This window comes from Ranitomeya imitator, chromosome 3 (genome assembly GCF_032444005.1).
Source record: "Ranitomeya imitator isolate aRanImi1 chromosome 3, aRanImi1.pri, whole genome shotgun sequence".
NCBI lineage: Eukaryota > Metazoa > Chordata > Amphibia > Anura > Dendrobatidae > Ranitomeya > Ranitomeya imitator.
Window position 1 is genome coordinate 166411886 of NC_091284.1, and position 24608 is coordinate 166436493.

Consider the following 24608-nt stretch of genomic DNA (forward strand, 5'->3'; position numbering starts at 1 on the left):
ATTTTTGCATTTTTTTTCCTGAGCTGCAGCTACCCAAAAAATAACAATTCTGGCATTGCAAATTTTTTGTTGCACCGTTTACTAATTAGGTGAATTAATTTTATATATTGATAGATCAGAATTTAATGTATGCAGCGATAACAAATGTGTCTTATTTTTGTCATTACTATTAATTATATATTTATTTATTCTTAATGAGAGAAAAGGTCACAACTTCAAACCTTATTGTTAAAATAATCATGGATTCTAACGTGTATATCTCTCAAAAATCATGTTGAATTTTTTCCGTCTCCAAAAACTCTGTGTAAGGCTACAGGTATGTGTGTAGCATAGCGGTAGCCATGGGTGAGTCACTCGTCTCTTGCACCCCGGCATGTTACATGAAGGTGGGGGTTCTGGCTGGGTGTGTGCAGTTGTACTATAGGGGTGCTACGCCTTTGCAGGTCGCATGTGACCGATGACTTTGGTTGGCCAGGATCAGATGTTGAGGACTTAAATTAGGGAGACCACTAGTCATAAATCAACTTTTTACTTAACGATAACCTGGGGGGGATTGTATACAGTAGATAGCAGGTTCACAACTTTATGAACATTTCCTTCACAAAACGGAGCATTTTTCACACATAGTTCCAGTTCCTTCCTCTTTACTCACTTGTTCTTTATCTTTATCACTCCTTTCTGCTTCACCACAAGCAAGCTCAGTACTACAGTCCAGTTGGAAAGAGTCCTATTCTCAACACGAGTTTCCATGTATTCTTTCCCATCTATGTTGCCAGTATGTATGTGTATGTGGCCGGTACTTAGCTTGTCTGCTACTGACGCTTCAGAGCTCCCGACAGTGGCACTCACTCTCTCTCTCTTCATCTTGCTTTTTCTTTCTCTGTGCCATTCTGACCCATTAAGTCTCTGACTTGTAAACTTGGGGCTGTACTGCTAGGTATCCTCTCCTGGGGCACATCTTTGGTTAAACATTCTGGCTTTTCGGCAGTTTTCTGCTTCTCTTTTCTCCAGTCCACGCTAACCATTGCGTTGCTCTCCCCTCAGTTCAGGTCACCCATGTCATGCGGCACTGCTTACTGTCTAGACCTTAGGTTTACTTCAGATGCACCCTGGGTTCTATCTGATTTTCTGACAGGAACCTATCTCTGTCTCTTCAGTTAGCCCCTCCCACTCTGGGCTAGTCTCAATCATTAACTCTAACTTTCCCTACCATTGGACAATACACAATATGACACAATTAACTCATGTCACAGTTCACGATAAACAATAAAATAATACACTTGTTCTTCAAGGAAGAACGTGGGTAGTATGTCCATCTCCTCACATATGCATCTTAGACATCAGTGTAGCAGACAAGTTTTCCCAGGTGAAATCCATTCAGGAAATCTCCAGTGGAAGCCTTTTGAGAAGAAGCAGCCCAAAGAATGAACATGGAACATGTTAAAACAACATTGCTGTGTGCACTATGTTCATTTTTTGGGGCATTTTTGCGGTGCTGACCCTAACTGTGTGTACATATCTTCTAATCCAGTTGGCTGGAGCTATGATGTTCTATACTGCTATATCGCAAAATGAACATTTCAATTCCCAAGCTCAAAGCTTGAAAAGAAATACTAACACTAATGTTTCCTCTGCTGATTTGGTTCAGGTATACTGTTGTTGTGGGCATAGAAATAAATGGATGTTTCCTAATTTCGACCAATATTCTGCTACTATTTAAACCATAAGCTCATTGTCATTGTTCATTTTTAATGTAGACTAAAATGGCCCACAGGCTCTATTCACACATTAGTATTTTAGTATTTAAAATTTATCCTGCCGTTGGCATAAAACATCCGTCTCCTTAAAAGCAGAACTTTTAGATTTTTTTCTTATAGAACTAAGAACTTATAGGCTTGAATTGCGCTGAGCTACAGTGCCAGACCCATCTACACGGACATCACTATGTCTAGTCCTGTTCTAATGAAAAACACATTCTTAAATGCTAACAAGCTGAAGTAAAATAAAAATAAAAAACATACTCAACTCCCAGACTGGTGCTGTTCCAGCAATGACCGTGTTATGTCTCCCGGCAGTCACATGACACTATATCATGCTGCAGTCTATCAGCAATCACCTAAGTCCTATTAATTAGTGTTAGGCTTAGGAGTAGGACCTAAAAGGGTTGTTCACTACTAGGACAACCCCTTATCATTCCTCATGTTTGGCCCCGGAAAAATAAAAACACCTATAGTCCACTCCATGCTAGCATCATTCCAGCGGTGACGACACTCGTGTTCACGTATTGAACATCAACAGGAAGCCAGGGCTGTGGCTGCTCTCTCACTTACTCTTGATATTAGATTTATTCAAATGTGGGGACAGTAATGCCGGCGCTTATTGGGAACAGGGTTCAGTTGACATAACAACATCACATGAGCTCCAGGATTGTGAGTGTCAACACAGCTGGAATGGCGCCGGTGCGGGAGGTTAGTATAGGTGCTTTTATTTTAATGGGGCCAAACATGAGGAATGAGAAGAAGTTGTCCTAGTAGTGGGGAACCCCTTTAATGATAGAGATAAGCAAATTAATTCACAGGCCCCTAATCAATTGGCCATGTCAGTACTATGTGGCTGCCTCTTTTGATTAGTCAAACTGGCATAGTGTAATCTCTGCGTCATTCTACAACCATTGAATTTATGTCAGGCCAGCTAATTAAAACAGAGGAGCTGTGGATGTTGGCAGGTAGGAGGTGATTCTCAGGACTTGAATACTTATATGGCCATTGGATCGGGATCCTGCAAATTTATTCACTCACCTTTATACATGGAGAAGTCATCAATGTAAAATCCTGGATAATCCTATTAAATCTCTTTTGTTATATAACATAACTGACAGTAGAGAGGAGCTAAATTGCAACTAGAAGTGAAACTTTAAAAAAACTGCAGGCAAATATATGACAGTAAGGAAATAGTTCTTTATTTATATTAGAATATACAATTATTTTGCCTTGCTATACTTGGAAGGACAGCCATAATTATTCACTGGTCAACACCAAAAAATCATCAGCAAAGGTAATATGCCTGTTTTATGGAGTTTGATGTGCTGATTCCAAAAATATGCTTAGTTTTGCTCTATAATATAAAGTTTCTGAGATAGAAGTATTTGTGTTATTACATTATTTCTGCATTTTCAAGGTATGTGGTTTTTCCTGTTATTCCCATTTCTTTGTCTTACTTAATTGTGAATTTTCTTACCGGGACAACATCAGTAAAGGTTTTAGTGAGGTTTATGGGAAGCAGTATTGTCATTTCAGTCAACCAATGACTGCTTCTCGGAAAGTCACATGTTATGGGGAGGAGCTAACTGTTATGAGGCGGTAAGATTTGAGTCACTCAGAAAAGGATGGTGACCAGTTCCACATAATGGTACTTTGCCAGTTCCTGTACCACCGTTGTCTGGATTGGATGAAAATAAAGTAGCATATGAAGACTATGGAGTTGAAGCTACTGGAGAAGACAAGGAGACCTCAAGTCAAGATGTGTATGTACCTGATGGAGCAGCCAAGCAGCCAGAATGCTTTACTCAACCTGAATTAAATGATCAGAGATCTTTCATTGTCAAAAGATAAAGCTGAACATAAGAATCTTCTTCATGATGACGTCAAAGTGTGTTATTACAGAAACAGAAGTAACACTTTAACACAATTTTTCACAGTTGATGGACCAATGGTGTAACAATGTGAATGGAATCTTTGAAGATCTGAATCAAGAGTATTTTGTTGCAGATTGGCCATAGAATGATAACTCATCCCAGAGAAGTTTGAAAGCAGTGTTGCTTCACAATGGAAATATGCAACCATCAATGCCTATTGCTCACTCATATCATCTAAAGGAAAGTTATGAAAATCTGTCAGTTGTTTTGGATACTATACAATATAAGCATCATCAATGGAATATCTGTGTAGATGTGAAAGTGATTGGTCTGCTAATGGGAATGCAAGGAGGTTTCACAAAATACTGTTGCTTCTGGTGTTTATGGGACAGTAAAAATACAGTAGAGCATTATGTCCGTCGTCACTGGAGACAGAGAAACATCTATGCTCCAGGTAGAGACAATCTTCAGCATAATCCTTTAGTTGCTCCAACAAAAATCTTTCTTCCTCCTAAAGTTGGGATTGATTAAAAACTTTGGCAAAGACAAATTTACAAGGGTTCCAGTACATTTCACAAAAATTCTCCAGCATTTCACCAGCAAAACTGAAGAAAAGGGTATTTGTTGGTCCTCAGATCAGAGAGCTTATGAGAGATGATTTGTTTGAAGGAACTCTAAATGATAAGGAATTGAGATCTTGGAAAAGCTTCAAGTGGATCAGTGAAAATGTCTTAGGAAAATAAAAATCTCCAGAATATGTTGAAGGTGTTGAGGAACTGCTAAATGCATACCAGTGTCTTGGATGTCGCATGTCTCTGAAAATGCACTTTTTGGATTCACATTTAGATTTCTTCCCTCAAAATCTTGGGGATGTAAGCGATGAACAAGGCGAGTGGTTTCACCAGGATATTAAAGTAATGGAACACCGCTAACAGGGTTTTTCAAATGACTCAATAATGGCAGATTACTGTTGGATGTTATATAGGGACAACCCTGAAAAATCGTATCAACGACAGTCTAATGTCAAGCACTTTACATTTCTGCTCATATTTTGGTTTCCATTTTGCATGTGAAATTATTTTGGTTCAAAAAACTGTTTTGTAAGGTGAAGCATTTTTTCTGATATGTAGATTACTGTTTTCTTAATGTTGCCAGTATATTTTCTATAACTTATAATTATGATGCTGCTCCATGGAAACTATACGTGCACAGAAAAACTATATATATATATTTTTGAACCAGGACAAAAAGATGATTCAGAAAAGTACAAAGTCACCTGCAATGATTACAAAAAATATTTTTTTGTAGGCCTGGGTATTATCTACTTTGAACAGTGTTTATGTTGGTTAAATTAGTCCAGGAGAACAATGAAAGAATTCGTGGTATGATGGGTTTCGGTAGCAGTTGGAAAAAAGGTTTTCACTCAGCTCTGTTGCTTCAGTTGCTTTTGGTCTCAAATTATTCTACATATATGGTATATTATATAATTAACAATGTCAACAAAACACATGTGACACATGTAGAATTGCTGCTCATATGAGACAAATTAAAATCATAGAATCATAGAATGTTAGAGTTAATAATAATCTTTATTTTCATATAGCGCTAACTTATTCCGCAGCGCTTTACAGGTTGAACAAAATATCATCGCTGTCCCCGTTGGGGCTAACAATCAAAATTCCCTATCAGTATGTCTTTGGAATGTGGGAGGAAGCTGGAGAACCCGGAGAAAGCCCACGCAAACACGGAGAGAACATACAAACTCTTTGCAGATGTTGTCCTTGGTGGGGTTTGAACCCAGGACTCCAGCGCTGCAAGGTTGCTGTGCTAACCACTGCGCCACCGTGCAGCCCTAGTTGGAAGGGACCTCCTGGGTCATCTGGTCCAACTCCCTGCTCAAAGCAGGATTCACTAAATCATCCCAGACAGGTGTCTGTCCAGCCTCTGTTTGAAGACTTCCATTGAAGGAGAACTCACCATCTTTCATTGCAGCCTGTCCAACTAATTGACCACCCTAACTGTCAAAAAGTTTTTTCTAATATCTAAACTGTGTCTCTTCCCATTCAGTTTCATCCCATTGCTTCTAGTCATTCCTTATGCAAATGAGAATAAAGATGATCCTTCTACAAAGTGTCAGCCCTTGAGATATTTGTAGACAGCTATTAAGTCTCCTCTTTTTTGCAAGCTAAACATTCCTAAATCCTGTAAACGTTCCTCATCGGACATGATTTACAGACCAGTCACCATTCTGGTTGCTCTTCTATGAACTTGCTCGTTTGTTGATCTCTTTTTTAAAATGTGGTGCCCAAAACTGGACACAGTAGTCCAGATGAGGTCTGACCAAAGAGGAGAAGAGGGCAATAATGACTTTGCATGATCTAGACTGTATGCTTCTGTCAATACATCCCAGAATTGTCTTTGCCCTTTTTGCTGCTGCATCACTCTGTTGACTCATGTTAAGTCTGTGATCTATTAGTATACCCCAGTCTTTTTCACATGTGCTGTTGCTTAGTCCTTTTCCTCCCATTCTGTATATGCTTTTTTCATTTTTAATGCCCAGATGTAGTACTTTGCATTTTCCCTGTTAAAAATTATTCTCTGGGTTGCTGCCCACTGCTCCAGTTTATTTATATCTTTTTGAATCATCTCACTCTTCTCTACTATTGGCTATCCCTCCTGTTATGTTTGCTAATGACAGGTGTTATGAAGGCAATCCAGAAACACAGTGTGCTTAGCGATCAGAGCGCACACAGTGATCTGACAAATACCCAAAAATACAAGAACGAGCTCTGAGAGGTGGAAACTCTGTAGACTGCACACCTGATCCTATCCTAAACACAACTAAAAGCGGCTGTGGATTGCGCCTAACAACTACCTAGGCAACTCGGCACAGCCTAAGAAACTAGCTAGCCTGAAGATAGAAAAATAGGCCTGACTTGCCCCAGAGAAATTCCCCAAAGGAAAAGGCAGCCCCCCACATATAATGACTGTGAGTAAGATGAAAAGACAAAACGTAGGGATGAAATAGATTCAGCAAAGTGGGACCCGATATTCTAGGACAGAGCGAGGACAGTAAAGCGAACTTTGCAGTCTACAAAAAACCCTAAAGCAAAACCACGCAAAGGGGGCAAAAAAAACCCACCGTGCCGAACTAACGGCACGGCGGTACACCCTTTGCGTCTCAGAGCTTCCAGCAAAACAAAAGACAAGCTGGACAGAAAAAAAGCAACAAAAAAGCAAAAAGCACTTAGCTATACAGAGCAGCAGGTCACAGGAACAATCAGGAGAAGCTCAGATCCAACACTGAAACATTGACAAGGAGCAAGGATAGCAGCATCAGGCGGAGTTAAGTAATGAAGCAGTTAACGAGCTCACCAGAACACCTGAGGGAGGAAGCTCAGAAGCTGCAGTACCACTTGTGACCACAGGAGTGAATTCAGCCACAGAATTCACAACAGTACCCCCCCTTGAGGAGGGGTCACCGAACCCTCACCAGAGCCCCCAGGCCGACCAGGATGAGCCGCATGAAAGGCACGAACAAGATCGGAAGCATGAACATCAGAGGCAAAAACCCAGGAATTATCTTCCTGAGCATAACCCTTCCATTTAACCAGATACTGGAGTTTCCGTCTAGAAACACGAGAATCCAAAATCTTCTCCACAATATACTCCAATTCCCCCTCCACCAAAACCGGGGCAGGAGGCTCAACAGATGGAACCATAGGTGCCACGTATCTCCGCAACAACGACCTATGGAATACATTATGTATGGAAAAGGAGTCTGGGAGGGTCAAACGAAAAGACACAGGATTGAGAACCTCAGAAATCCTATACGGACCAATAAAACGAGGTTTAAATTTAGGAGAGGAAACCTTCATAGGAATATGACGAGAAGATAACCAAACCAGATCCCCAACACGAAGTCGGGGACCCACACGGCGTCTGCGATTAGCGAAAAGTTGAGCTTTCTCCTGGGACAAGATCAAATTGTCCACTACCTGAGTCCAGATCTGCTGCAACCTATCCACCACAGAATCCACACCAGGACAGTCCGAAGACTCAACCTGTCCTGAAGAGAAACGAGGATGGAACCCAGAATTGCAAAAAAATGGAGAAACCAAGGTAGCCGAGCTGGCCCGATTATTAAGGGCGAACTCAGCCAACGGCAAAAAGGACACCCAATCATCCTGGTCTGCAGAAACAAAACATCTCAGATATGTTTCCAAGGTCTGATTGGTTCGTTCGGTCTGGCCATTAGTCTGAGGATGGAAAGCCGAGGAAAAGGATAGGTCAATGCCCATCCTACCACAAAAGGCTCGCCAAAACCTTGAAACAAACTGGGAACCTCTGTCAGAAACAATATTCTCAGGAATGCCATGCAACCGAACCACATGCTGAAAGAACAAAGGTACCAAATCAGAGGAGGAAGGCAATTTAGCCAAGGGCACCAGATGGACCATTTTAGAAAAGCGATCACAGACCACCCAAATGACTGACATCTTTTGAGAAACGGGAAGGTCAGAAATGAAATCCATCGAAATATGTGTCCAAGGCCTCTTTGGGACCGGCAAGGGCAAAAGCAACCCACTGGCACGAGAACAGCAGGGCTTAGCCCTAGCACAAATCCCACAGGACTGCACAAAAGTACGTACATCCCGTGACAGAGATGGCCACCAGAAGGATCTAGCCACTAACTCTCTGGTACCAAAGATTCCAGGATGACCAGCCAACACCGAACAATGAAGTTCAGAGATAAGTTTATTAGTCCACCTATCAGGGACGAACAGTTTCTCTGCTGGACAACGATCAGGTTTATTCGCCTGAAATTTTTGCAGCACCCGCCGCAAATCAGGGGAGATGGCAGACACAATGACTCCTTCCTTGAGGATACCCGCTGGCTCAGATAAACCCGGAGAGTCGGGCACAAAACTCCTAGACAGAGCATCCGCCTTCACATTTTTAGAGCCCGGAAGGTACGAAATCACAAAGTCGAAGCGGGCAAAAAATAACGACCAACGGGCCTGTCTAGGATTCAAGCGCTTGGCAGACTCGAGATAAGTCAAGTTCTTATGATCAGTCAATACCACCACGCGATGCTTAGCTCCTTCAAGCCAATGGCGCCACTCCTCGAATGCCCACTTCATGGCCAGCAACTCTCGATTGCCCACATCATAATTACGCTCAGCGGGCGAAAACTTCCTGGAAAAGAAAGCACATGGTTTCATCACTGAGCAATCAGAACCTCTCTGTGACAAAACCGCCCCTGCTCCAATCTCAGAAGCATCAACCTCGACCTGGAACGGAAGAGAAACATCTGGCTGACACAACACAGGGGCAGAACAAAAACGACGCTTCAACTCCTGAAAAGCTTCCACAGCAGCAGAAGACCAATTAACCAAATCAGCACCCTTCTTGGTCAAATCGGTCAATGGTTTGGCAATGCTAGAAAAATAACAGATGAAGCGACGATAAAAATTAGCAAAGCCCAGGAACTTTTGCAGACTTTTCAGAGATGTCGGCTGAATCCAATCCTGGATGGCTTGGACCTTAACTGGATCCATCTCGATAGTAGCAGGGGTAAAGATGAACCCCAAAAATGAAACTTTCTGCACACCGAAGAGACACTTTGATCCCTTCACAAACAAAGAGTTAGCACGCAGGACCTGAAAAACCATTCTGACCTGCTTCACATAAGACTCTCAATCATCTGAGAAGATCAAAATGTCATCCAAGTAAACAATCAGGAATTTATCCAGATACTCACGGAAGATGTCATGCATAAAAGACTGAAACACAGATGGAGCATTGGCAAGTCCGAACGGCATCACTAGATACTCAAAATGACCCTCGGGCGTATTGAATGCAGTTTTCCATTCATCTCCTTGCCTGATTCTCACCAGATTATACGCACCACGAAGATCTATCTTAGTGAACCAACTAGCCCCCTTAATCCGAGCAAACAAGTCAGATAACAATGGCAAGGGATACTGAAATTTAACAGTGATCTTATTAAGAAGGCGGTAATCAATACACGGTCTCAGCGAACCATCCTTCTTGGCTACAAAGAAGAACCCTACTCCCAGTGGTGATGACGATGGGCGAATATGTCCCTTCTCCAGGGATTCCTTCACATAACTGCGTATAGCGGCGTGTTCGGGCACGGATAAATTAAATAATCGACCTTTAGGGAATTTACTACCAGGAATCAAATTGATAGCACAATCACAATCCCTATGCGGAGGTAGAGCATCGGACTTGGGCTCTTCAAATACATCCTGATAATCAGACAAGAACTCTGGGACCTCAGAAGGGGTGGATGACGAAATCGACAAAAATGGAACATCACCATGTACCCCCTGACAACCCCAGCTGGATACCGACATGGAATTCCAATCCAATACTGGATTATGGGTTTGTAGCCATGGCAACCCCAACACGACCACATCATGCAGATTATGCAACACCAGAAAGCGAATAACTTCCTGATGTGCAGGAGCCATGCACATGGTCAGCTGGGCCCAATATTGAGGTTTATTCTTGGCCAAAGGTGTAGCATCAATTCCTCTCAATGGAATAGGACACCGCAAAGGCTCCAAGAAAAACCCACAACGTTTAGCATAATCCAAATCCATCAGATTCAGGGCAGCGCCCGAATCCACAAACGCCATGACAGAAAACGACGACAAAGAGCATATCAAGGTAATGGACAGAAGGAATTTGGACTGTACAGTACCAATGACGGCAGACCTAGCGGACCGCTTAGTGCACTTAGGACAATCAGAAATAGCATGAGTGGAATCACCACAGTAGAAACACAGACCATTCAGACGTCTGTATTCCTGCCGTTCAACTCTAGTCATAGTCCTATCGCACTGCATAGGCTCAGGTTTAACCTCAGGCAGTACCGCCAAATGGTGCACAGATTTACGCTCGCGCAAGCGTCGACCGATCTGAATGGCCAAAGACAAAGACTCATTCAAACCAGCAGGCATAGGAAATCCCACCATGACATCCTTAAGAGCCTCAGAGAGACCCTTTCTGAACAAAGCTGCCAGCGCAGATTCATTCCACTGAGTGAGTACTGACCATTTCCTAAATTTCTGACAATATACTTCTATATCATCCTGACCCTGGCACAAAGCCAGCAAATTTTTCTCAGCCTGATCCACTGAATTAGGCTCATCTTACAGCAATCCGAGCGCCAGGAAAAACGCATCGACACTACTCAATGCAGGGTCTCCTGGCGCAAGAGAAAATGCCCAGTCTTGAGGGTCGCCGCGCAAAAAAGAAATAATAATCAAAACCTGTTGAATAGGATTACCAGAAGAATGAGGTTTCAAGGCCAGAAATAGCTTAAAATTATTTTTGAAACTTAGAAACTTAGTTCTATCTCCAAAAAACAAATCAGGAATAGGAATTCTTGGTTCTAACATAGATTTCTGATCAATAGTATCTTGAATTTTTTGTACATTTATAACGAGATTATCCATTGAAGAGCACAGATCCTGAATATCCATGTCCACACCTGTGTCCAGAATAACCCAAATGTCTAGGGGGAAAAAAAAAAGTGAACACAGAGCAGAAAAAAAAAAAATGATGTCAGAACTTTTTCTTTCCCTCTATTGAGAATCATTAGTTGGGCTCCTTGTACTGTTATGTTTGCTAATGACAGGTGTTATGAAGGCAATCCAGAAACACAGTGTGCTTAGCGATCAGAGCGCACACAGTGATCTGACAAATACCCAAAAATACAAGAACGAGCTCTGAGACGTGGAAACTCTGTAGACTGCACACCTGATCCTATCCTAAACACAACTAAAAGCGGCTGTGGATTGCGCCTAACAACTACCTAGGCAACTCGGCACAGCCTAAGAAACTAGCTAGCCTGAAGATAGAAAAATAGGCCTGACTTGCCCCAGAGAAATTCCCCAAAGGAAAAGGCAGCCCCCCACATATAATGACTGTGAGTAAGATGAAAAGACAAAACGTAGGGATGAAATAGATTCAGCAAAGTGGGACCCGATATTCTAGGACAGAGCGAGGACAGTAAAGCGAACTTTGCAGTCTACAAAAAACCCTAAAGCAAAACCACGCAAAGGGGGCAAAAAAAAACCACCGTGCCGAACTAACGGCACGGCGGTACACCCTTTGCGTCTCAGAGCTTCCAGCAAAACAAAAGACAAGCTGGACAGAAAAAAAGCAACAAAAAAGCAAAAAGCACTTAGCTATACAGAGCAGCAGGTCACAGGAACAATCAGGAGAAGCTCAGATCCAACACTGAAACATTGACAAGGAGCAAGGATAGCAGCATCAGGCGGAGTTAAGTAATGAAGCAGTTAACGAGCTCACCAGAACACCTGAGGGAGGAAGCTCAGAAGCTGCAGTACCACTTGTGACCACAGGAGTGAATTCAGCCACAGAATTCACAACACCCTCCTAGCTTTGTGTCATCAAAAAATTTAATCAGTTTACCCTCAATTCCTTCATCTAAATCATTGATAAAGATGTTGAACAATACAAGGCCCAGGACAGAGCCATGTGGTACCCTACTTGAGACATTCTTCCAACTGGATGTGCAGCCATTTATGACCACTCTTTGCGTCCGATCACTAAGCCAGTTATGAATCCACCTAACAGTTGCCTTTTCCATTCCATACTTCATTTTTTCAATAAGGATTGTGTGCGATACTTTGTCAAATGCTTTGCTGAAGTCAAGATATACTATATCTACAGCATTTCCCTGATCCACCCAGTCAGTGATCCTGTCTTAGAAGGAAATTAAGTTAGTCTGACATGACTTATTAGTTAAAAACCCATGCTGACTCTGTTTAATCACTTCATTCTTATCCAGGTACTTACATACATGTTGTTTAATAATTTGTTCAAAAATTGTTCCTGGCATAGATGTCAGACTCACCGGCCTATAGCTCCCTGGGTCCACCTTCTTCCCCTTTTTGAAGATAGGAATGAAATTTGCTCTTCTCCAGTCTTCTGTGATGTTTCCTGTTCTCCAACAATTTTCAAAGATTATGGAGAGTGGTTTAAAAATTTCTTCTGCTATCTCCTTCAGTACTCTGGGGTGTAATTTATCTGAACCCAGAGACTTGAATTCATTTATGTCAGCTTAGTGTTTCCTCACTATCTTTCTGTTTATAGATATCCTGGATTCTTCTATTCCCTTAATAGGACATTGAAAATCAGTTGATGTTACATTTTCTTTCTGAGAGAAAAGAGATGCAAAATAGGAATTTAAAAGTTCAACCTTTTCAACATCCTTTCTTACCATTTCATCATTTTCATCCTATAAAAATCCTATAGCATCTTTGAGTTTTCTTTTACTTTTGACTTATCCCCAAAATCCTTCTTTATTGCTTTTGACATCTCTTGCAAGCCTTGATTCATTGTCAGCTTTAGTAATCTGATTTGTGCCCTGCAGGTTCTGCACACAGCATTATTGTCTTCTTTAGATATGCCTCCATCTTTCCATTTGATAAACATTTCTTACTTCCTTTTTAGTATGTGTTTAAAGGTACTGTCACACTAGACGATATCGCTAGCGATCCGTGACGTTGCAGCGTCCTCGCTAGCGATATCGTCCAGTGTGACAGGCAGCAGCGATCAGGCCCCTGCTGGGAGATCGCTGGTCGGGGAAGAAAGTCCAGAACTTTATTTCGTCGCTGGACTCCCCGTAGACATCGCTGAATCGGCGTGTGTGACACCGATTCAGCGATGTCTTTGCTGGTAACCAGGGTAAACATCGGGTAACTAAGCGCAGGGCCGCGCTTAGTAACCCGATGTTTACCCTGGTTACCATCATTAAAGTAAAAAAAAACAAACACTACATACTTACCTACCGCTGTCTGTCCCCGGCGCTGTGCTCTGCTCTCCTCCTGCTCTGGCTGTGAGCGTCGGTCAGCCGGAAAGCAGAGCGGTGACGTCACCGCTCTGCTTTCTGGCTGCCCGGCGCTCACAGCCAGACCAGAGAAGCAGAGCGCCGAGGACAGACGGCTGTAGGTAAGTATGTAGCGTTTGTTTTTTTACTTTTTAGGATGGTAACCAGGGTAAACATCGGGTTACTAAGCGCGGCCCTGCGCTTAGTTACCCAATGTTTACCCTGGTTACCGGGGACCTCGGGATCGTTGGTCGCTGGAGAGCTGTCTGTGTGACAGCTCTCCAGCGACCAAACAGCGACGCTGCAGCGATCCGGATCGTTGTCGGTATCGCTGCAGCGTCGCTATGTGTGACGGTACCTTAAGTTCTGTGTTCATCCATCCTGGTTTCCTTAAATGCTCCCTATTCTTCCCTCTTTTCGGAATTGTTAACAATTGTGCTTTGAGAATCTCATTTTTCAAGGTTTCCCATTCTTCCTGGACATTTTTGTCCTTAAGGATATCCAGCCATTGGATCCCTCCGATTTTCTTTCTGAGTTCCTTAAAATCTGCCTTTCTAAAATCTAACCTTGACATCTAAGTCTTCACAGGTCTTCCTCCTCTAGTCATCCAAAATTCTAAAATAGCATGGTCGCTACCTCCTAGGGTCCCAGCCACTCTTACCTCCTCAACAATTTCCTCTTAGTTTATTAGGATTAGATCCAAGGTAGCAGATCCCCTTTTTTTCTCTCCTACTTTTTGGAAGATAAAATTGTCAGCAAGAAAGGATAAGAATTTGTTTGACCTGTTAGTTTTGCCTGAGAGATATTCCCAACAAATGTCTGGATAGTTGAAATCTCCCATGACCACTATGTCATATTTTTTGGAGAACTTGGCCGTTTTATGCATAAAGAGTTCATCCATATCTTCAGCTTGCACAGGCGGCCTGTAGTAAATGCCTACAATGGTGTCCTTTCCGTTGTTCTCTCCTTGTATTCTTACCCAGTTTCCACAGAACTCCCAGTCTCTGAAGCTTCAATCTCTGTGTAGATATACGCTTTTCTAACATACAATGCGACAGCTCCTCCTTATCAAGTCTGTTAATTACCGTACCTTGAAAATCAAATGTATACAAAGGATCAATATATGCTTTCTTTTATAAAAATCAATTAATTTTAAAATAAGTAACATTTACATTAGGAAAATAAAGTAATATAATAAAAATGAAAACTGCCATTTCTGTCACATACCCCAGCCCTGACATAGTAACCTTGAAGAGTTTTAATATTATAAAATAGAGTTGTTATTATTATTATTAATTCCCCCCTAAAATTTACCATTCTATAAATGCATTGCAAGTAATATTTATATTAACCATGAAATATGCATTATTGACATTCTACTGAGAATAGCGAGAGTTAGGCCAGATTCACACAAACATATGCTGGCTCTCAGGACGCAAATAATTGCAGCTATACACCACTAAATAATGATGAGTAAAGTCCTGATAATAATACACACATAAAGGTCAAATTCAACTTTCAAATGCACCAAATTAAATCAGATGACCACAAAGCAAGGAAACAAACCAATATACACAGTTCAATAATTATATCTCTGGCCCTTTGCATGTTTGCAACTTTGTCAGGGATTTTGTTGTGCCCACGACAGAGCTGTTAACTATAAACCAGCATACTTAGCAGCTTTGTCCTCCATCTGGTCTCTTTTCTGGTGTTAATTTTTAGGTGGACACAATCATGTGGTAGTCTGTGATTGGAATAGAGGCCAGAAGGAGTACTAAGTGATTCATTCATTAGTCTCATTATCTATCAGAGCCATGTCTGAATCCCATTTTTCAGGGGTTCCAACTGAACTCCCAAAGGAGTCACGAACAAGTTGATCAAACAAGGTATGAGTGGTTGCAACTATGGATACCTACGCTTCTGCAATGCCCTGCACATGGGGTAAAGGACATAGCGAATCAGGAGAACTACACTACATTTTTATTATTTTGCATTATTCTTTTTTCCTTACACGCTAATCTTCTTCACAACTGTGCTGTCATACACTATGTGTACAATTTGTTCAGTGTTTTATGGCTTTCTCTCCCTATCCCTACAGCTAAACTGTGAGCGGTGGCATTGCTGTCACTAACCAGATTAATTGATATGGCTGCATTTCCTGCTTTTTGTATATAGACTTTGATAATTGGCTGTGTTATACCATGTGATGCGATATCTTCTAGGCATTATGGCATTATGGGGAAGCCGCCCTTGAGGTCATGTCATCCTTCTGTGGTTGATGCATCTTTCTGCAAAGTGTAAATTAGTGGCCGTCATTTTAGCTGATTTGTACAACATAAATCACAAGTTGGTCAAATTTGCGGAGTTCTGCAAATTACAAAAATTTTACACAAATTCGATTTGCATTGAATCTATTTGCTCATCTCTACTGATAGTATATAAGATCAATGTGTAATCATGGCAGTCAAAATGCTGATATCCTCCATGATCTTCAAAATGAAGGAAGCAGGGGTATTGAAGAGCTTATCTAGTGCTAACTTTTCTGTTTTTGCTCTGCACCGTGTGAGAGCACTTGGTTTTAGAAGATGATGGGACATGAACCACATGTTGGACCTCCTTGGTGCTCAGAGGGTTCTGGACTGCTACATCTGGACTCTAGAATCACATAGACAGTATGAAATGAATTATGTACTTTATGCATACCTATCTTTTTTATGTTCATACTTCATTACACACCTAGGACCCCGCAGATTGCTCAAAAATTCACTCTGTATGAACCCGTTCAAGAGGCAGAAGCGCTTTTCTCCAACATGAGTGCACACGGAGCAATGTAGAGGGCTCAATGGAAAGTCTCTGTACATAGCCAACACTTCTCTCTACTGATCACCACGATGCAGAGTGGTTTATTGAGTAATTGGTGAGGGGTATCAGAACCTAGACCCCTGCTGATCTGCTGTACGTGTAACACGATGAACATAATCATTAAATAAAAAGGTGCACATTAAACTCTACAAATAAACAGAAGTGGACTTTAAGCATGAAAGTCAAAATGTATGCAGAATTTTCTAAAGAGCAGAATACAGAATCACAATGAATCCACTGTCCAATATTAACTATGTTGGCTTAAGACTGAAAGTTGTAAATGAAGGTTACGTTAGGACATTTAAGGAGGAAACAAAGACTATTGCGTGATGTTTTCTGTTCTGATTATCTTCTTCCCATCTACGTTCGCACATGGAAGAAACTACAGTTAATTGAATGCAATTGAGCAAAGCATATTTATCACGGAGTGTATGCATCCTACCTTATCTCACATCCTCTGTAGCAAAAGCCAGTAAGATCCGTAATCTAGCTGGTGATAACAGATGTACCATGCTGCCAAAACCAAACTACGTGCAGTGTACTTGTTGATAAAAATATATAGTAATCTAAAATTATCACCTTACAGGATTTAAGTACAGACTTGAAAAATGCACTTTTCTGTAAGAAAATCACTATAATATAAGATATAAAAGAGTTTCCATAGTAATGAGTAATGCAGTAATGAGTAATGCAGTAAATTCATTTTCACTTTTCAGTATATATTACACACGCTTGGAACATTTCTCATTTAAAATCACTTGTTTGAACTTGGATATTAATAGGATCGTAATTAATAGAAAAAGATTGTCATGCCTCACCAAGGTTTACTTACCGTACTTTATTGCAGCTTAAGGGACTGAGCAACAATACTATCCACAACTTGTGGGCAAGAATAATACTGTTTTTAGAAAAGAAAGGTTATTCCTTTCTACATGTAAGAACACTGGTGCAAAAAGTTTGATAACATTAACCCCTTACTGACCTCGGACGGTATAGTACGTCCGAGGTCAGCTCCCCTGCTTTGATGCAGGGCTCTGCGGTGAGCCCGCATCAAAGCCGGGACATGTCGCGATTCACCCGCCGCTATTAACTAGTTAAATGCCGCTGTCAAACGCAGGCAGCGGCATTTAACTACTGCATCTGGCCGGGTGGCCGGATATGAGCGCATCGCTTACCCCCGTCACATGATCGGAGGTCGGCGATGCTTCTCCATTGTAACCATAGAGGTCCTTGAGACCTCTATGGTTACTGATCGCCGGTAGCTCTGAGCGCCACCCTATGGTCGGCGCTCACAGCACACCTGATTTTCTACTGCATAGCAGCGAACAGCAGATCGCTGCTATGTAGCAGAGGCGATCGTGCTGTGCCTGCTTCTAGCCTACCATGGAGGCTATTGAAGCAATGCAAAAGTTAAAAAAAAAAGTTTAAAAAAATGTGAAAAAAAAAAAAAAAAATATAAAAGTTTAAATCACCCCCCTTTCGCCCCAATGATTTATTTTAATCAATAAAAAAAAAAATCAAACCTACACATATTTGGTATCACCACGTTCAGAATCGCCCGATCTATCAATAAAAAAAGCATTAACCTGATTGCTAAACGGCGTAATGAGAAAAAAAATCGAAACACCAGAATTAAGTTTCTTTGGTCGCCGCGACATTGCATTAAAATGCAATAACGGGCGATCAAATGAATGTATCTGCACCGAATTGGAATCATTAAAAACGCCAGCTCAGCACGTAAAAAATAAGCCCTCAACTGACCCCAGATCATGAAAAATAGAGATGTTACGAGTATCGGAAAATGGCGCAATTTTTTTTTTTTTTTTTTTAGCAAAGTTTGGAATTTTTTTTCACCACTTAGGTAAAAAATAACCTAGACATGTTAGGTGTCTATGAACTCATAGTGACCTGGAGAATCATAATGGCAGGTCAGTTTTAGCATTTAGTGAACCTAGCAAAAAAGCCAAACAAAAAACAAGTGTGGGCTGCACTTTTTTTGCAATTTCACTGCACTTGGAATTTTTTTCCCGTTTTCTAGGACACGACATCGGAAAACCATTGATGTTGTTCAAAAGTACAACTCGTCCCGCAAAAAATAAGCCCTTGGATGGCCAACTTGACGGAAAAATAAAAAAGTTATGGCTCTGGGAAGGAAGGGAGCGAAAAACGAACACGGAAAAATGGAAAATCCCAAGGTCATGATGGGGTTAAAAATGGCTGAAGGGTAGTCGGTAAAGGCAAGTTTTCACCTATCTAGGGAATGGATCATAATTTACTAATCAATTAAGTCATGACCCGCACAGGAAGGGGAATGTTTAACTACATGAGGTTATTTCAACCCAATTACAAAATGGAGCAAGCGTGTAATGTGTTGCTGCAGTGCAGTATAGAGCAACCTCCACCAGGGGGTGCTGGTTAAGGAAAAGAGGTTGTACACACAGCGCAGCAACACTAAACAACAGCACAGGTGTCACAGGTAATGAAAGAGACGTGGTAACCAAAACGTAAGATTGAGTCGGGGTACAGGTCAAAGGTCGGAACAAGTCGTAAACGGGTGCAGCCAGTCAGAGGCAAAAGGAACACTAGTACAAGTATACAGGTCAGGTGTTCAAACCATGCAGCATGAACTATAGCTGACAGTGGCCCACAGCAGGCTGCAGAGGACTTAAATAGCTCATCCAGCTTCAAAGTGAGGCAGAGGGGATTAACTCCCACATGACCAGTTCAGAGATAAGACAGCTGAACACAAACTCAGAACTGGATCATGACAAAGCGTCCCTCCATTAATTCTATGTTTGCCTTCTAGAAAAAGACGAGTGCAGCGCTTGGTGACTCTATAGGGAATGAGTTGTTGTTGAGCATGAGCACCGTCGTCCCATTCTAATGGGAATAAAAGTGCTCCCTTTGGGTGATCAGTACAGGTTCCAGGATTCAGATCAAAACCAATCAATACATTTTCAGCTATCCCATGGATAGATGATAACTAGAGATTAGCGAACCCGAACTTCGAGATTTGTACCGGATAGTTAGTGTCCAATGCTAAACGCCAAACACAGACTTCCTGGGAGTCTATTGCAATGTTCCGAGTTCCAGGGGAAGTCCATTGCAGAGAAAAAGATTTTTCCCTCCCAAAAGTTCAGAATCTCATTATTTTCAATGGTGTTCTGGTTCAAGCTCGGGTAGAGTTCTGGTACCAGAACTTAACTTTGGAATAAAGTTTGAGTAGCGTTCCAGAACCCATACTTCAACAGGTCTGCTCATCCCTAATGGTGACTTGTTTTCACTGGCTACTGATTTTATTAACTTGACACTGGTACGATGCTGCATTGACCGGTCTCCTCCTCTTCCAGAGCCTAACATTTAACGACTCCATCTTTCATCCTGCATCTTAATGTGCTTTCATCTGGACATGAAATTGTGTCACATCCATTGTCCTGGATATATTGAAACAATCCTCAAAATTGGACAGATTTATATTTCACTTAATGGGGTTGTGCACTAATCAGACAACCAATCAGCATGTTTACCCCCAGTAAAATAATAACTCTTCTACTCACCGCCAGTACCAGCAGTGGTCAGCACTCACTTTCTCCAGGGCATCTTGTAACATTGTTATGTCAAGCGATCCCTAAAGGTACCGTCACACTAGACGATATCGCTAGCGATCCGTGACGTTGCAGCGTCCTCGCTAGCGATATCGTCCAGTGTGACAGGCAGCAGCGATCAGGCCCCTGCTGTGCTGTCGCTGGTCGGGGAAGAAAGTCCAGAACTTTATTTGGTCGCTGGACTCCCCGCAGACATCGCTGAATCGGCGTGTGTGACACCGATTCAGCGATGTCTTCACTGGTAACCAGGGTAAACATCGGGTAACTAAGCGCAGGGCCGCGCTTAGTAACCCGATGTTTACCCTGGTTACCTTCCTAAAAGTAAAAAAAACAAACACTACATACTTACCTACAGCCGTCTGTCCTCCAGCGCTGTGCTCTGCTCTCCTCCTGTACTGGCTGTGAGCGTCGGGCAGCCGGAAAGCAGAGCGGTGACGTCACCGCTCTGCTTTCCGGCCGCTGTGCCCACAGCCAGTACAGGAGGAGAGCAGAGCACAGCGCTGGAGGACAGACGGCTGTAGGTAAGTATGTAGTGGTTGTTTTTTTTTACTTTTAGGATGGTAACCAGGGTAAACATCGGGTTACTAAGCGCGTCCCTGCGCTTAGTTACCCGATGTTTACCCTGGCTACCGGCATCGTTGATCGCTGGAGAGCTGTCTGTGTGACAGCTCTCCAGTGACCAAACAGCAACGCTGCAGCGATCCGGATCGTTGTCGGTATCGCTGCAGCGTCGCTTAGTGTACCTTAAGGCCAGTCAGCACATGCATCACTCTCCCCGCCTTCAGAAGTATCAGACATCAAGAGAAAGTGAGCGGTTAGTCACAGCTCTGACTTCCTCTTGATGTCTGATTCATCCGAAGGTGGGGAGAGTGAAGCCAGCGCAGATTGGGTGCATGGATTGTGGGACAACTCTGATTGAGAAGGAGTGGTTCGAGTGGTGGACAACCCCTTTAAGAGCCATCAAAACTTTAAAAATTATTTTACACATTATAAGTTTTAAGTCTAATTAGAAGAAATCAGAACCTTTCTTGTTGGAGAATGCAGAAAAATTGATAAATAATGTTTACACACTACATGTGAGCAACCTTACGTGGTCACTGTATGGCAATTTTCATTTTATTTAGTAATACTTTACATTGATTAACTATGTCCTGCATAATGGTTTCCGGCAATATATTCTTTATGTATTCATTCGTCGGGTGAACTGATCATGTATGCTGCATAAGAGTCATTACTACCATCAGCACTTGTAAACAGGGGACATGCTGTCTCATTCATAAAGCTGTATGGGGGCATAAAAATCGGATTAGCATTTTTTGCCCTTTAACTACGTATGTAAATTTGCATATATTCAATCAATGCTCAACTAATGGCCCGTGTAAATGCAGCATTAGAAGATATCCCTTGTTTCTATAGCTTAGTGCTTTTAGCATTTTTTGAGCGAGTCCCATAAAACGCTATTGTTTTTTTCATTGCTCATAAATAATGCAAGAAAGTCGCCCACAAAAAAAACATAAAAAATGCTTAAAAACATTTACAGAAGATGCTTTAGGAAAATATGTACATAATATATTTCAGAAAATGTGAACAAAATGTTTATAAAAAAACACTTCAGGACAAATAGTGCTGAGATAATGCCACATTAAGGGAGCAATTTCTGAATCGGTTTCTAATAGAAAAAAAAACATTTTTAACACTTCAAAAAATGTCCATGTGCACATTCCCTTATTGGCTGTGGAGTGGTTAGTAGCTTCCAGTATTCTTACAATTTACAAAACATAAGTATGGTCTGTATATAAGATCCTGTCTTCTCTGAATAAAACTTCAAATGTTACTTTTGCAGGTACCACCTTTGAAAGCTGGCTGTGGTAAAGGGCCCAGAAAATAGAAGAAAGCGTGGATTGGCATCCTGTATCATCAGTGTAAGTAGAAAGTTTTACATATTTTGGTGGAATTGTACATTTCATCTGATAACATCATCCAGGGTTGCTCGACACTCATCAGTAAACAAGACTGTTTGGAGTCTTCAAGTATGTCTGGGCCCTCTGCAACCATTTCTGCTTGTGAACACTGCTTAGGGGTGGCCGAATAGTAGGTTTATGAAGCAAAGCAAGCCTTTGAAGGATCCTACACCTTGAGGTTCGAGGGACTCTAGAAGCACCAGCAGCTTTAAATAACTGTTTGCTGCTTTGCAATGGTATTTTGGCAGCTGCTCTCTTAATCCAATGAATTTGTCTGGCAGAAACCTTCCTCATTATGCCTTTATCTGCATTAACTCTGTCTGTGCTCTGTTTCAGTCACTAATCTCTTCACATTATGATGATCACTCTTAAGTTTTCATGAAATGTCTAATTTTTCATACCTTGTCCAAGGTATTGCACTATTTAACGCTTTTCAGCAGCAGAGAGATCCTTTCTATTTCCCATATTGCTTGAAACCTGTGGCCTGCTTAATAATGTGGAACATCATTTTTAAGTAGTTTTCCTTTAATTAGAATCACCTGGAAAACTAATTATCACATGTGTTTAAGATTGATTTCAGTGATCCATTGAGCCCTGAGACACAATACCATCCACGAGTTTATTTAAAAAACAAAACAATTAAATCTTTAAGACACTTAAATCCAATTTGCATAATAATTTGGAGCACAGTGTAATAATGGTACTATCAGATACCACTACAAAGTATATTATTGAGATTCACAGATTTTAATTGCCTTGTGCTTCAGCTGAAGATTTTACTTGCTTTCAGAATGAGTTTTCCTGTGTATTTAAGGATTCTTCTAACCATAGAACTGTAATTAGCAAAAGCAAATGTGCAGAATTAAAGGCAATCTGACAGCAATTCTTTGCTATCCCACCTGAGTGTGGCATGATGAAGAGATAGAGATCCTGATGTTTTACTGCTATCTGCAGTGACTCTGGAGAGCGGTCACAACTATTTTGACACTTGGATTCACTGTTTCTTAACTTGTTTCGTTATTAGTTGCTCACAATTTTTAGTTCTACTTGAGCAGTATTTACTTTGCCTTATATAGTGCGGTGGTACAGTGTTTATTTGTGTTGTATATCATTTTGTGATTACTTTATGCCGGATTAACATTAGCGTATGTGTGCGCAGCGTATACCTGCGTACCAATCTGCATGCATCTTGCATACATAGATTTAACATTGTGTAAACAGGGACATGTGTTTGCATCAGTTCGCATGCGGATGCATATGCGTTGTTTTGCGGTGTCCAGCTAACGCAACATGTTGCATTTTTTGACGCTTCAATTATGCGCAGGCTTGCGCATGCGGATGAGTGCGTCAAAACAGCGCATTACTGTCTATGTGAACGCATTGGTCTGCAAGGACACGCGTATGCATGTGTTTGATACGCATGCGTACTTCAGACTGCGCATGTCCAGGAAATTATGTCACCTACTCCACCATGCGCATAAACAATGCAAACCCATGACAAACGCATTTAAACGCATGCACTCACAGTGTTTTTTTTAGCGTCATGCGTAAGATGATGCTGAGTAATAGCGCGTTTACGTCTGCAAATGATACGCTGCGCACAGATACACTAATGTGAACTTAGCCTTACCTATTTGTATTTTCTACCATGCCTTGGGTCACTGCTTTTTGGTTTACTCTGCAGCCATATATCCTGTTAAAGTGCATAACAATGACGAATACATATTGTGTTAAACTCCAGGTTTACAATAAGGCTATTTTAGCATCCAAAACCGAAAATGCATATGAATACCTAGCTGTCTCTCCTGACCACCGAACTAGTCAACAGTCTTTTCTGTGAAGTGTTCATTTACTCTGTGTGCGGAGGGGAAAGTAACACGACCGGACTCCTCTGGTCGCGGCTTATCTTGGAAAAGAACAAGAGGATTGGGTGGTTTATACTAAAATTGCCCGATCTTTCATACCCCAGTAGGTAAAATGGGAGACCCACCTAACGTTAGATGACCGTCCGGTCCTCCTGAAATCATCGGCTTCTGCACAACTTTAATCTAATGTCTATTGGAACCTTTACGTCTTAGTAAATTGAAGAAGGGCAAAAAACACATAAAGTCCTTTTAAATACTTTTGTTATCCAAAACATTAAACGCGGAAACGTAGCGTTGTTTATGCTGCAGCATGTCAATTCTTTGTGTGGAATCCGCAGCGTTTTACACCTGCTCCATAATAGGAATCTGCAGGTGTAAAATTGCAGGTGGAATCCGCACAAAATGTGCAAAAAAATCACGGTAAATCCGCGGTAATTCCGCAGGTAATCTGCAGTGCGGTTTACCTGCCGATTTACCAAAATCAGTCTGGAAAAATCCGCAAAGTAATCCGCAGCGTGTGCACATACCCTAATACTCTATACATGATGCCCATCAAATGCAGTAAAGGACCTGCTGAGAGGATCCCTTTAAACAGACACTTTTCTGACAACCAGGATCTGAGTGTTATTCTATGAAGGAGAGGACGGGTATAGCATTATCTTTTTTTATGTACTGCTCTCTTCAGCTTAATTGTATTTTCACTTTAAAAAAAAAGTATTGGATCGTTAAAGGGGAAGTCCAGTCAAAATAATCTTCTGAGAGTCATAGATACCTATAGAAGATCACACT

At 41.6% G+C, this 24608-nt stretch overlaps 1 protein-coding gene across 3 annotated transcripts in view; it reads left to right on the forward strand.

The window, feature by feature from the left end:
• TBL1X (transducin beta like 1 X-linked) overlaps positions 1 to 24608 on the forward strand; it is a 561477-nt gene that overhangs the window by 174486 nt on the left and 362383 nt on the right. For all 3 annotated transcript variants that reach the window (XM_069761581.1, XM_069761583.1, XM_069761582.1), the window contains one exon: positions 21837 to 21915. The gene's annotated coding sequence lies outside the window, so the exon portion shown is untranslated. The remainder of the gene's footprint in view (positions 1 to 21836; positions 21916 to 24608) is intronic.